Raw genomic sequence first — 13,747 nt, 5'->3', positions numbered from 1 at the left:
ATAGTTTCTTGTGCTAAACTACTGTGAATGGATTTCTGTTAAATAAGCCGTGAATATTAATACATATATTTGGCCATGGGGTCACGAAGAGTCAGACATGACTAAACGACTAAACAACAACAACAAAATATTAGCAAAGCTCAGTAATTAGTTTAACTTGAAGCATCCACAGCTACCTCAAAAGAAGTGTTGTTTTTATTTTTTATCATTATTCACTTCATTTCTATACCGCTTTATATTTTTAAGAAAAAAAATCTCAAAATGGTTTACAACATACATTAAAACATCAAAGCAAGCAAGAACAAAGCTTCACAGATGAAAGTCAAACTTAAAATATACATTCAAGGCAACTAACAGAAATTTTAAATCTTATCTCAAAGATTTCAAAACAAAACATTACAAAGGAGGTCAACTACAAAATCTATATAACATTTCAAAAGAAGACATTACTAAAGGAAGTCAAATATAAAATGCACATTTAAAACAGCATAATTAGCAAGAGACTAAAGTATTCACAAGCGCAGAACATATCAGCTGCTGTTGCTGCCAATCCTGCCAATGGTGATTCATGGCAGGCAGCAGCTATGGAAGCTCAGGCTCAATGACCTGGGTCTGCAATAAGGGACACCCAGTATGGATCTCTGGCCTCTTCAACAACCTCAGCTTCTTTAGCTGGAGTCAATCATTGCCCCCACTCCCAGGCCAGGTGGGGAAAGGTCTGTGAAGTCTTCAAGGACTCACAGCCAAGAAAATAAAAATAAATATTTAAGATACAAGTCTGAAAATCAAGGTGGGAGTTCACAAACTGATCTGTCTAAGAAGACTCCTAGAATGCTTCATGGGTCCACCACTTGCTACCAAGGTCCACCACAGTTTATCAGGTCTTTTCCATTTATATTTTGTGAGACCAAAAGCTAAATGAAACGGGGCAAGGGAAGGATAGTTAGTGCATAGCCCCAGGAAGTTGCTCAGAAGGAACATGGTCCTCTGGTTGGGAAAGAGATGCTTTTCCTTAAATCTCTACATTAGCTTCCTGAATCAAGCACAAATTATTTGCACTTACCCTCAAAGTCTTCTATGGCCACTTCTCCCTTATGTCTCTGTTGATACATCCTGATACACCACTACCTGTGATCTGTGCTTCTCCTTTTCCAACATCCATCCTTAATCATCCAAAGCTCTTCTGATCCCTGAAATTACTCCACCTTCTCTCACCTGCTGGTCAGCTTGCTTGGAACTGCCTCCCAGAAGACTTAAGTGATTCCACCACTTTATTTTCTCTAAATTCCCCCCTAAACAGAAATACCCTTTCAGTGAAGTTTTTGGCACAATACCTATGCCTCACTAAAACCGAGTCCCCATCTGCACTATACATTTAAAGCAGCACCATACCACTTTAATAATACTGGGAACTGTTATGGTGCTGAGAGTTGTTGAGATACCTGTATCCCCCACAAAGAGCAACATTTCCCAGAGTATCCTGGGAAGAGAGGTTAATTCTTAAACTAATCTGAGAACTGTAGCTCTCTGAGGGGAGTGACTAATTGTCATTGCAAGAATCACAGCCAAAATGTCATTGATGACTTGCAAGGCAAATATCAATACTATCAAATCCAATTATTTATTATCATTGATGTGCAACATAAATAGATGCAGCATGCTTTAATTCTGTTTTACTATCATGTATGGAGATGGTGTCAATACAAAATATGCAAGCAAGATCCATCCAACTTTCATGACCAATCTATGGCAGGATTAAAGCAATACATTATTGCCATATGACAATTAGGAAGTAACTTTTTCTTCTCAATTTGATGTTCAGTTTCACTTTCACCCATCTCAATTACGTATCAAAAGCATTAGGTGGAGAAACAGGGAATGGGTACAGCTCAGAAGAAAACTCTTTTGCTAAGTTAAAACCACTCATCCATCTAATTTGGATATAGGGGTTATGATATATTGGAGAGAAGGGTCATATTTTAGCTGTACAACATAGTAGGGTGAATCCCTGGTTCCTCCAGGTAGGGTTAGGAAATACGGCTATTTGAGACCCTGCTACACTATTGACATTTCAGCTACAATCCTGAGTCTGTGGTTTTAAACTCTGGTTATGTTTTGCTCCCTTACTCACCAGATTGCTAATTCAACTCTGATTAGAGGACCCACTTAACACTGGCACATTGACTAGAAACTGACTAAGAAAACATGACAGTTGATTGGATGCCCAAATTAAGAACATACAAAATCTTGAATACCAACAAACACTTTCTGCATGGGAAACGGGCCATTATATTCACTCTCCTATTACTCCCAAGCTCATCTATGTGAATCATCCAGAATGTGAAGTAAGGAATTTTACAGATGTCATTAAATATATATAGTTCTCTATAGTTAAAAAAAAAGACAAAAAGAAGAGGCTCTAATTAAAACATGTCTTAAAGATAAAAAGCCCTCAAAAGAATCAAAGTGGATATACTGTGTGCATCTCTGTAAGTGCATTCACCACATTCAAATTTTCAAATAAAATCAAATAGCTAGATTTATCTCCAGTGATTATGCTGGATGCAGGCACACATTACAATATACTATGGTTTACTGTGACAAAAATAAGGATAGACCCTCCCATTCCCATTCTTCCTCTGGTTTGAATGTGAAAAAATTAACCACATTTTAAAGTTACAGCTGAGCCCTAAAAATGGTTAATCTTAACTATGTTTGGTTGACACCAAAGATGGAAGTAAAAGCTTCCAAATTCTTCCTTGAAGAATGTGATTGTGGGAGTAAAGAAGGAGTACATGAATCTTACAAATGTACTTAGAGGAAACTAGGCTTGTTGCCATCACAATAATCTATGGCTTAGTGCAATGTCCAAATACAGGCATGATTTAGAACAGAGATGGGAGACTTGCGGCCCTCCAGATATTGTTGGACTCCCAACGCCCATTAGCCTCAGACAGCACAGCCAAGGGTCAGAGATGATGGGAGTTGTAGCCCAATATCATCTGGAGCGCTAGAGGTTCCCCATCCCTTAAGCACATTACTTTCTCTCAGCTATAATTAACAAGAATCCTTTTCCCACACATATATTCCTAACCATGTCAGTGAAAATAAAAATAGTAGTCTCAAGGTTAAATGCTGTTTTTGTTGGTTTTTACTGGTAAATGGACTCAGATTAATTCCATCTCAGATAAATTGGGAGGCGAGACATCTCAACATCTCACTCTAAATTAATTAGTATGGGCTTTCAAAACATAAGCAGATATTTGATGGGAGGGAAAGCAATATAATAATGAAGTTTTCAATGCTACAGAAAGTTTTGTCTTTTCAATTATCTATTAAAGATGGGTTTTTTGTTTTTTTAAAGACAACTACACAAGTGTGAAATGCAATTTGATTTTTGTTGTAAAAGCTTAATAAAATACGATGGCATTCCCTAGCCACTGCTAATTGCAATTACGTAATAATTTCAAATGCTGTCCATGAACTGATTCCTGCTTTGCCTTAACTGCTTTGAGTTTGCACAACCGAATTCTGGACTTGAACTTTGTTGACATTGCTTGACTGGATTACACTGGATTTGAGGCTGCCTGTGTTGACCTGCCCTGAATAGCCTAGGCCTAACTATGCCTACTCCTCTTGTTAGCCTTAGATGTTTGCTGAACATAACGAAGCCCAATGTTATGGCAATCTGCATACCCTCCAATATTTTCCAGGGATAATACTACAATACCCCTGTTTTCAACACCTCAGATCACTGCTTGGGCCTCCACCAACGCCATGCAAAAATTGAGTCTGGAGGAGCTTCTTACTAGAGCAGTTGGAGAAAGAAGCTCAATCAAGAACCTCGTGTTTGAAAATACTACGCACTGCATCTAATTCAATATCATACAAAATTGTCGCAGTTACAAATACATAAAGGAATTTCCCAGGGAAACATACTTTTGTCATATAAAGCCAGCCAAGAAAATATTTCTAACGAGTGCACATCTATTAAAAAGAATTCTCAAGGTGCTGTAATTATTATTCATTTCTAGAATTGTTTCACCATGAAGCTTTACGATTCTATGGGGATTTAATGTTTATGTATTGCGATGGTTACGTTGACTATTAAAAAGCAATTTGGCTGACATTTTAGGTCTTTTGTTGCCAGTTTTAATTGGATTGTTCATCAAGCGTCAACTCCCCCGTTAACTGCAAAAACTACAGGCCAACATCAGTTTATAGTAATGTCTGTTTAATGATTTTATCTTGTCGGAATGCCAACTTCAAAGGAATATATTTATGCTTTGTTTCATATGAAGATCTATAATTAGATAATTGAAGACCAAATGCAATCATATAGTCAGAAGGGACCAAAGAGGTCCTTAGGTCCAACTCCCCACCCACAACTTAGTGCAGGTTCTACAATGCAAGATGCATCTGCAGCATCTGTTACGGCACTCCAGCTTCACCCTAGGCCATGCACCAGGTTGGGAAGGTAGAGATATGGCCAAAACAAATTTTCCCATTTGCCTGCCCACCCTTCCTGTTAGATCTCTTACTGCCACCAGGTAAAAGTGTTTGTTTTTCTACCAACCAGCCTTTCACCAACCAGTCTAGATTAAAGGTTTACAGCAAAGAAATAGTTGTTTTTAGGGAAAGGGTTTAAGCATAAGAATAGCTGCATGCACACAGAGGCAATCCTCTGAATGGAGCAAAAGTACAGTAAAATAAAAGTAAGTTAAACACAAAGCTTTCCCTCTCTAGACACAATCCAAAAGGTAATGATTCCACATCAGACTTGCCATATCTCACACCCTCTAACTCAGTACATGAGATCACGCCTTCATCTGCTCATCTTCTGGTTCCCTTAAATACCCTCTGGTGTGTACAAGTCCACAAATGCAAGGAAGGTAGATGGCCTTACAGTGGTATCTTGGGTTACATACACTTCAGGTTACATACGCTTCAGGTTACAGACTCCGCTAACCCAGAAATAGTGCTTCAGGTTAAGAACTTTGTTTCAGGATGAGAACAGAAATCATGCTCTGGTGGCGCAGCAGCAGGAGGAGGCCCCATTAGCTAAAGTGGTGCTTCAGGTTAAGAACAGTTTCAGGTTAAGAACGGACCTCCGGAACAAATTAAGTACTTAACCCGAGGTACCACTGTATTTTTCTCTTCTTCAGTAGCAGACATTGTCTGCGTGCAACCTGAACTTTTCTCAATGAATTTTACTTTCTAATTTGGTGTATGGACCTCTAATGTTTAACAAGTTAACCCCATAATCCCCAAATAAACCTATGAGCAAGATTTACTGATAACAGTCCCTGTCCCTCACAGCATCCCAGGAAGATAGCAACTACTTAAATGCATCCAGTGAGGCAGCCTCTTCCACTGTCAAACCACAACTGAACTTACTTTTAATAGAATCTGCTTCCCTGCAATTTCTGCCCATTGGTTCTAGCCTTCCTCTTTAGAGCAACAGAGAACAAGGTTGCTTCATTTTCTGCATGGGAGCCATCCAGATATTTGAAGACCGTTCCCATCAGGGCCCATGAGGTGCAGCCACCTCAGGCGGTGGGAGCAGGAGATGGTGCTCTGTGGGCATCCCAACACCTCCGGCACTGGCGGAGAAGTGGCACTGATTTCCAGTGCGCCTCTTCAGCTTTCTAGGTAAGGGCAGTACAGTGCAAATTCTCATTTCACCTCAGGTGGGACACTCCATGCTTGATTCCCATGCCTTTCCCTAACCTTTTATCCACAACCAGATCATCCAAATATTCCCCACAGGACTTGGCTTGCAGACCTCTCACCGTAGTGATTCCTCTTCTTGTCTTGTATTTGTCAGACTTCCAAAGCCATATATTCAGAGCTGCCTCAAGTTAATAATTATGTGTGGCGATAACTGCAACAGTGATGTTGCTTTTTAAATTTAGAAGCTGAAGCAGTATCTCTTAGGAGGTGTGGTACATTATTATAAAGATGGTGATACTTCTATCGAACAAGACCAGGCAGAAAGAACAAGAAGAGCTGTCTGGAAACCAAAGAACTCTCTTTCCATGGAGACCTATCAAAATCCTTACTTCTTTCAGACATGCTATAAAGATGACATTCAGATTGAAGTTTAGCAAGCTGGGTTACTGTAAAATATTATCAGGCTTTTAGTATGATTTACTTTCTTTAAATCTATATTTTTTCTGTATTTCTTTTTAAAATGGTAATCCTTTGAATCTGTATTCTACTTTTAAAAAAATCTATTTTTAATAATCCAAAATATGCACATAACTTTGTCTTGCCATTAACTTTATCCATAACTTTATCCATATATATGCATATATAAGGTGCTAACCATTTAAATTTGTATAACCTTTGTATGCTAATCTGGACTAGCACCTAAAGCAGAGCTAACACTCACAGTCAAACGCACAGTCTTATGGCACACTCAACAACCTGTTTGTTGAGCAGTAATCCTGATTTGGTTGCACAAAGCTTTTGTGGATGTTACAAAAGCATCCAATCTGATTTGTTTGTGTGGTGTTTATACATCTTCCTATTAAATATTCATTCACCCCACTTTTCAGAGTATTTCCCTGTTACTTTCCTAACTGCAAAAAGTCAGGTGGTTTTTTTAAGTGGTTTTGTTGTGCTAGACTAACAGAGCACTTTAATAAAATTTAATTGTGAAAACCTAAAGTTCTGGTAAAATTCTGACAATCGAGAGGTGCCCATAGACGTTAGAGAAGTGCCACAGCAGTGCAAATGAGGTCAGGATGCATCCATTTCTTTCCCTTAAGTGGAGAGCCAGAGTTCCAGTTGTCCCTTGTCACATATCTTGGCTTTTAGTCTCTTTAAAGATCCATTGAGCCAGTTATACTTTATGAATTATTTTTATGTGACATGCTGTTTCAGAATATAACGTGAAAGTGTCTTGAAAGAACTAAGTAATTGAAAATTGATAAAACTTCTAAGATGAAAGCTTTCCCTGTGTTATTCATCAGGAAATCAATTTTAATGACTTTCATCTCTCCCTATAAACCACATCTCCAAGATGTCCCGTTCTTCACCTGATGCTACAGTCTAGTCACTTAGGAAATATCAACTGGGTAAGTATTTTGTTTTGTTCTATAGAAGATTTCTACTTAATAGATCACTATCACAGTGCAGCATAAATACAAACAGACATTGTCTTCACTAGTGATTTTTCTCCCGTTAGCAAAAAGACAAACAGCTTGTTTTTACAGCACAGTGCATAGTTCTTTTTTAAAGCTTCAATTATATTATCTTTTCATATGAATTATAAATCTACAAAGCTGCTATACATGGAACACGCTTGGAAGGGAATACATGCAAACAGATTTTTTTGTCCAATCAGTAAGAGGGTTGGGGCAAAGAGCTTCCATAGAGCTCCGTTGGTTAGAGCATGCTGCCGATAACACCAACGTAGCAGGTTCAATCCCCTTATGGGATGGTTACATATTCTTGCATTGCAGGGGGTTGGACTAAATGACCCTCAGGGACCCTTCCAGCTTTATGATTCTATAAAGTAGCATGGCTATTTTTATTTTTTAAAACCCAAATATATCTACATAATTATTTAAGCAGTTCCTTCTGTGGTATGCATCAACAAAATAAATGGAGTACAGTGTGTTTGCTGACAACCCAGACAGTTCCACAAGAATGGATTTGGCATGAATAACTGTCAGAGCCCAGCAGGGTCAGAGGCAATGAAATAGTCCACAAAAGCTGGTCGCCAGGTTCTGGAGAGGGCAAACAAGGACCTGAAAGGCCAGAGATGAGTGGCTCAAACTAATGACAGTTCTTAAATAAAACCATAAGGGCCACTATTAGTCTCAATGTGGCAGCTAGACTGGTGACTGGGAGCAGCTGCCTAGGCCACATAACACCGGTCTTGAAAGACCTACACTGGTTCCCAGTACGTTTCCAAGCACAATTCAAAGTGTTGGTGCTTACCTTTAAGGCCCTAAACTGCCTCGGTCCAGTATACCTGAAGGAGCGTCTCCACCTCCATCGTTCTGCCTGGACACTGAGGTCCAGCGCCGGGGCCTTCTGGCGGTTCCCTCGCTGTGAGAAGCCAAGTTACAGGGAACCAGGCAGAGGGCCTTCTCGGGTGTGGCACCCGCCCTGTGGAACGCCATCCCACCAGATGTCAAAGAGAAAACAACTACAGTGGTACCTCAGGTTAAGTACTTAATTCATTCCGGAAGTCCGTTCTTAACCTGAAACTGTTGTTAACCTGAAGCACCACTTTAGCTAATGGGGGGGCCTCCTGCTGCCACCGCGCCACCGGAGCACGATTTCTGTTCTCATCCTGAAGCAAAGTTCTTAACCTGAAGCACTATTTCTGGGTTAGCGGAGTGTGTAACCTGAAGCGTATGTAACCTGAGGTACCACTGTACCAGACTTTTAGAAGACATATGAAGGGAAGCTTTTAATGTTTAATAGGTTATTGTATTTTAATATTCTGTTGGAAGCCGCCCAGAGTGGCTGGAGAAACCCAGCCAGATGGGCAAGGTATAAATAATAAATTATTATTATTGTATTATTATTATTATTATTATTATTATTATTATTATTATTATTATTATCATCTGAATCCTTCTAGGCTTTCTGGCTACAAATATCCTGCCTGCCACACAAGCCAACTAGTCCCTCTACCAATAAACCGGCTCAGTGGTAGAGGGTGGGGTGACAGAGTGAAGGGCATCAAGGCCCTGTGGCCAAGTTTCCTGTTTCAAGCCCCCCAGGACCTTACAGGAACAGGATCAGTTTTTCTGGGTGCAGAATCGTGTATTTATTTATTTAAAATGTGTTATTATTTTATTTATTGCATTTGTACCCCATCTTTTTCTCCAAGGAGCTCAAGGTGATGTAGCTGGTTCTACCATTTCTCATATAATCCTCACAACAATTTTGTGAGGTAGGTTCAGGGCTGGCACAAGACATTTTGGCACCTAAAGCAGACCTCAAAATGGCATTCCTCTCCCTGCCAGGGAACAAGGGCTGAGAAAATATATGCATCAGGAACAAGGGTGGTGGGTAGGAAGATTGACATCAGAATCTGCTGCCCCAGGGGATCCTCCCACCTAGGGAAGTTGCCTCATCTTGCCTCGTGGGTGGGCTGGCCCTGGGTAGGTTAGGTTGAGAGGCAGTGACTAGCCCATAGATTCATGACTGAGTAGGAATTTGAACCCTGGTCTCCTAGGTCCTAACTTGACATTCTAGTCATTACAGCATACTGGCTCTCAGGAGATTTCTTAATTTCTTTGGCTGCCAGGTCTCCAGCGCATGATGCAGTACAAGCAGAGGGTCTCATGTCATTGCACTAAGAGGATAGCATCAGAGCATTGTTCTGCAGCTGTAGCACAGGATTATGTGCTTTACTGTCCCTGCTCATGTCAAGTGGCTAGTCCTCTTATACTGGGGAGATGGGGGTGGGGAAGAGAGAAAGCCGTTTCTCCTATAAATATACAGAAGCTAAGCATCACATTGTACTGCCTTCCCAATACATAGGCATTTTTGGAGTGCCTCATTGGTCCTATTTTTAGTCCTTTTTATTTCTCTGATGTCACATCTAGCATTTACGTTAGAAAAGATGCTAAATTATGACCATTAAGAAATTATAGCAACTATTGTAAGGGGAAGTCATGCAAAACTGTTTGATTGGCAACAGAATTTGGGTGATGATGATGATAATAATAATAATAATAATAATAATAATAATAATAATAATAAATATTTATTTGTACCCCACTCTCCCCGGCTGGAGCCAGGCTGAGGGCGGCTAACATCATAAAACGAACACAGTGTACAAAGAACAGAAGAACATAAAAACAGGCCATATATATATATATATATATATATATATATATATATACACACACACACACACACACACACACATATACACACACACACACACCAGTTTTGCTCTGAGATCCTTCTGTACTGTATGCTTTTTATTTTTTGCCCATTGACTGTAATAAATTGAATGACTGATAATAAATCTGATAGTCTTTTAAATAAACAAATGATATTAAGAACAGATCCAAGAAACAGCAGATAAGCTGCTGTAGCAGATTATCACAGCTACCCATTTAGAAACTACCTGTGTATTGTTCATTTAAAGATCAACCTGGTTTTGGTTAGTTTTAATGATAATGATCACATGCCTACAGATGTCTATTTTAACCAGGTATTATTATTTTTTGCTATGTTGCACCTTAAATGAACAAGTTAAGATGGCCTTTGCAAATACTTTTTCAGCTGCACAAATATTCACCCTCCCACTCCCCTGGTACAACATTCAGAAGCTGATTGAGACTACAAATAAAGTTTTATGGGACATGAATCACACAGGGTTTGAATATCCTACATGGTTGTGTGGCTATATTTCTTATGGAAGGCTACAGTACTTAATCATATTTTTTTCCTCTGGAAATTTACTGTTTGGGATATATAAGTATGTTTTATCCCTCAGAGGAAATAACTTTATCTGGAAATACTTCAGTCTAAAATAATAAAAGTGGAAATTCCACAATTTAAACCACAATATACGTAGTAAAGTTTTGGGGTTTTTCCTCCTTAAACATTCAGGGAAAGGCTTTTTCAAGACCAGGTAAGAAAACTGAACAAATTTGTATTTCAGAAAATGGGGTCAAAGTCTTAGGCGCCCTAATGTAGGGCAGATAGAAGCGCAAGCACGCAGCCAAAGGCATTTCAAAATGGTTTGTTGCAGATGCTCACACAATGGAACAGGGATGCTATCTGTAAGTCAGAAAAAACATGGCTCAGTGGTAGGGCATCTGCCTTGCATGCAGAAGGTCCCAGGTTCGACCCCAGCATCTTCAAGTAGAGGTGGGAGAGACCCCTGTCTGACATCTTGGAGAGATGCTGCCACTCAGTGTTGCCAATACTGAGCTAAATGGACCAATGCTATAAGGCAATTTTTTATGTGGCCTGGAGGAAATCCTGGAGCCAGACAAAGAGGCCTGAAGGACTCCATTTGGGCCCTTATAAGATTAGCAATACACGTAATTATAATGTATTGCTTTATGTAGAACCTTATACCCATATCTGACAAATGGTTGAGGAAATACAGCAAAAACATGATTTCGATACTGAAATGAGATAATAAGTGTTCTAGAGCCAAGTAAAAGGCCTTGTAAGAGTCTTGGAACAATGGACATTTTTGTGATCCAAGAATATTATTTGTTACCATGGCATGAAACATTTTGGCAGGCATCAAACATGAAATGTCATAAGCTGTCAATTTTCAAATACTAAATACCATTGAATATTATCTATCAGATGCTGTCAGAAACTAAACACTATTAAATGTCAGCTATCAGACACAGTTAGAAAGCCCTGCATGACAAATATCAAATACCATTGGTCATATGTGGACGGAGAAGATTTTTTTTTTGGGGGGAGGCAAATATTTGGACATACAGAAAATAGCTGAATAATTGTGGGCTGAAATTTGCAGAGGTGAATTGTAGATCTGGTGAAAATTAGCAAACTCTAAATCTGAAGTGGGGAGCTCTGGCCCACAGGCCAATATTGGACTGTGACAGCATTATCTCCAAACCATGCCCAGCTGATGCCACTGGGTGATGTTCGATGAGGGGCAAGGTGTGGGGTTCAATTCTGCTAGTGGCTGCTTCACCAGAACATTCCCTACAGGAAACATGCTTGCAAAGCAGACCCAAGCAGAGAGCAAGAAGGAGCCTTCAGCTGGTGAGCAGAGAATTCAGTATTGCTGGGCACAGGCGCTGGGTTCTGCCCAACCTTGGGGGTGCCCAATGCAAACTTGTGATGTCATGCAGCAGGACGGGACTACAAGGCCCATTGAGGTGGTGGGAACACCTTTTACACCGCAGCCATAGGTAGGCCTGGTGAGGCCCGCCACAGCAAGGTCCAATGAGGTCCAGCCCCTCAAGATTGCAGGGACTCAGCCCCATCCCAATATATTGAGTGGGGGAGCTAATGTGTCTTCAGCCCCATGTTGGTGCCTATGCTGCAGGGTGTTGCTTTGCTAGCACATTTCCTGTGGTGAACAAGCAGACTCTCCCCACACCCCCATAGGTAAAATTTGAAGAATTATAGTTGACAAATAAGTGAGGCTGACCCTACACTCTTACTACCTGGTACTAAGTGCATTTAAACCCAATGGACCTTACTTCCAGCTGGACATGTCTAGATTGCACTGCCAGCAAAACTTTGGTAGGTTAGCAGCCTTGGATTGAGCAGTCCGGAGGCCTCCAGCTCCCATAAGCCCTATTCAACACAGCCAATAGTCAGGGATCATGGGAATTGCAGTTCAAAACATCTAGAGAGCACTTGGTCAAGGGAAGGCTTGGCTAGAGTATAAAGCATTAGAGCCTTTATGCTTGAAGGGCAAATTGGACATTGCCCTTGTAGTATGGTCTCATTCTGTCTCAGCCTTGAAGTTCTCCCTCATAAAGCTAGACTAGTTATAGCTTTCTGATCACTCAAGAGGAAGCATTTAAGATGGAGGAAATGTTCTAACATCCAAACTGAGCTAAATCATGACTAATAACCACCCATGAATATTATTCTCTTATTCTATGCTGTGATAAAGAAGGAGGATGGGGAAATCAAAAGGAAAAAGGGAGTACTTGGGGGAATAAAAACATTTGGTTTTTGTTTTTGAATATTTAAATGAGGCCTCCTAGAAAAAACTTATCTGGGTTTTGTTTTAATGATATATAGAGAATGTTTCTGCAGCCCTAGCACCAGCCCACAAAAGTAGAAGAGCATTCTTTGGTTAGTTCCCTGAGGACCACAACATCTCACACCCTCCACAATGTGTCTGAAACAATAATATTTTTGACCACTACCCCAGTGTTTTGCTCACTATTCCAGCGGTTCCTGGTGCCTACTTAGGGTTCATGTTTCCTTTGGAATGAGGGCAGCAGAGATGGTGGTGTCTTTATGACCATCTTTATGGTTAATTTACACATGTAAATAACCTGAGCCTACAGTGGAGGGGTTCGCCACATTAACACCCCAAGAGGGCCTTGTTTCCCCCCATAGTCGCAGCCTTGGATTCAAACAGAAAATCATACATCATTCTGTTTCTCTTGGTTCCCAGTTTGCTGCTTTCTGGCTTTCTGCTGCTTTCTAGCCCACATAATTCAACTCTCAACTCCAGCCTTTTATCTTTCTAAGTATCCACAAGTTGAAGGAGGGAGCCCCACCCATTTGTGATTTCACAGAGCCACTTCCTTTGTCCTCCTTAATGGCTTACCACCTCACCAAGAAGCTAGCTTGGCTATTCCCAAATCATAACAATATGTCATGGAGTAACAACATTCCAAATGTAGCATTTGGGAAGAACATGGCGGCCTGGTTGGCTGCCAGTGCTGGTGCAAATCGTGGTGCCACCTGAGCCAATTACCTAATTTTGTCCTGTGGCTGGGCTGGCCCTGGTAACTGCCAACTGTATCTATTCCCAGCTGCAATTTTTCTGTAAAAATTAAAAATGAATGCTGTCATACCCCACCTTTACTGGAAATTCCCTTGCCACTGTTTTTTAAACCTTTCTTTAGCAAACAAAACCAACAAGGGAACATTTTTCTGAATCCACTTTTGGCCCCCTCCCCATACCTCCTGAAATCACTGCGGGGGCGGGGGGGACTGGTAGAAAGCTTTGGAACAGCACTATTTAATTGAAAGCTAGCATAAAAAGAAAACGTCCTGCTGATTCTGGGCACAATAATCTGCC

General features: G+C 40.4%; 1 protein-coding gene across 8 annotated transcripts in view; it reads right to left on the bottom strand.

The window, feature by feature from the left end:
* The window catches only part of TENM1 (teneurin transmembrane protein 1), a 408,277-nt gene that overhangs the window by 214,513 nt on the left and 180,017 nt on the right, over positions 1-13,747 (bottom strand). The gene's annotated exons all lie outside the window — the stretch shown is intronic.

Source organism: Podarcis raffonei, chromosome Z (assembly GCF_027172205.1).
Source record: "Podarcis raffonei isolate rPodRaf1 chromosome Z, rPodRaf1.pri, whole genome shotgun sequence".
NCBI classification, from domain to species: Eukaryota; Metazoa; Chordata; class Lepidosauria; order Squamata; family Lacertidae; genus Podarcis; species Podarcis raffonei.
The sequence above is the reverse complement of the archived record's forward strand: the minus strand, read 5'-3'. Positions and strand labels throughout refer to the sequence as shown.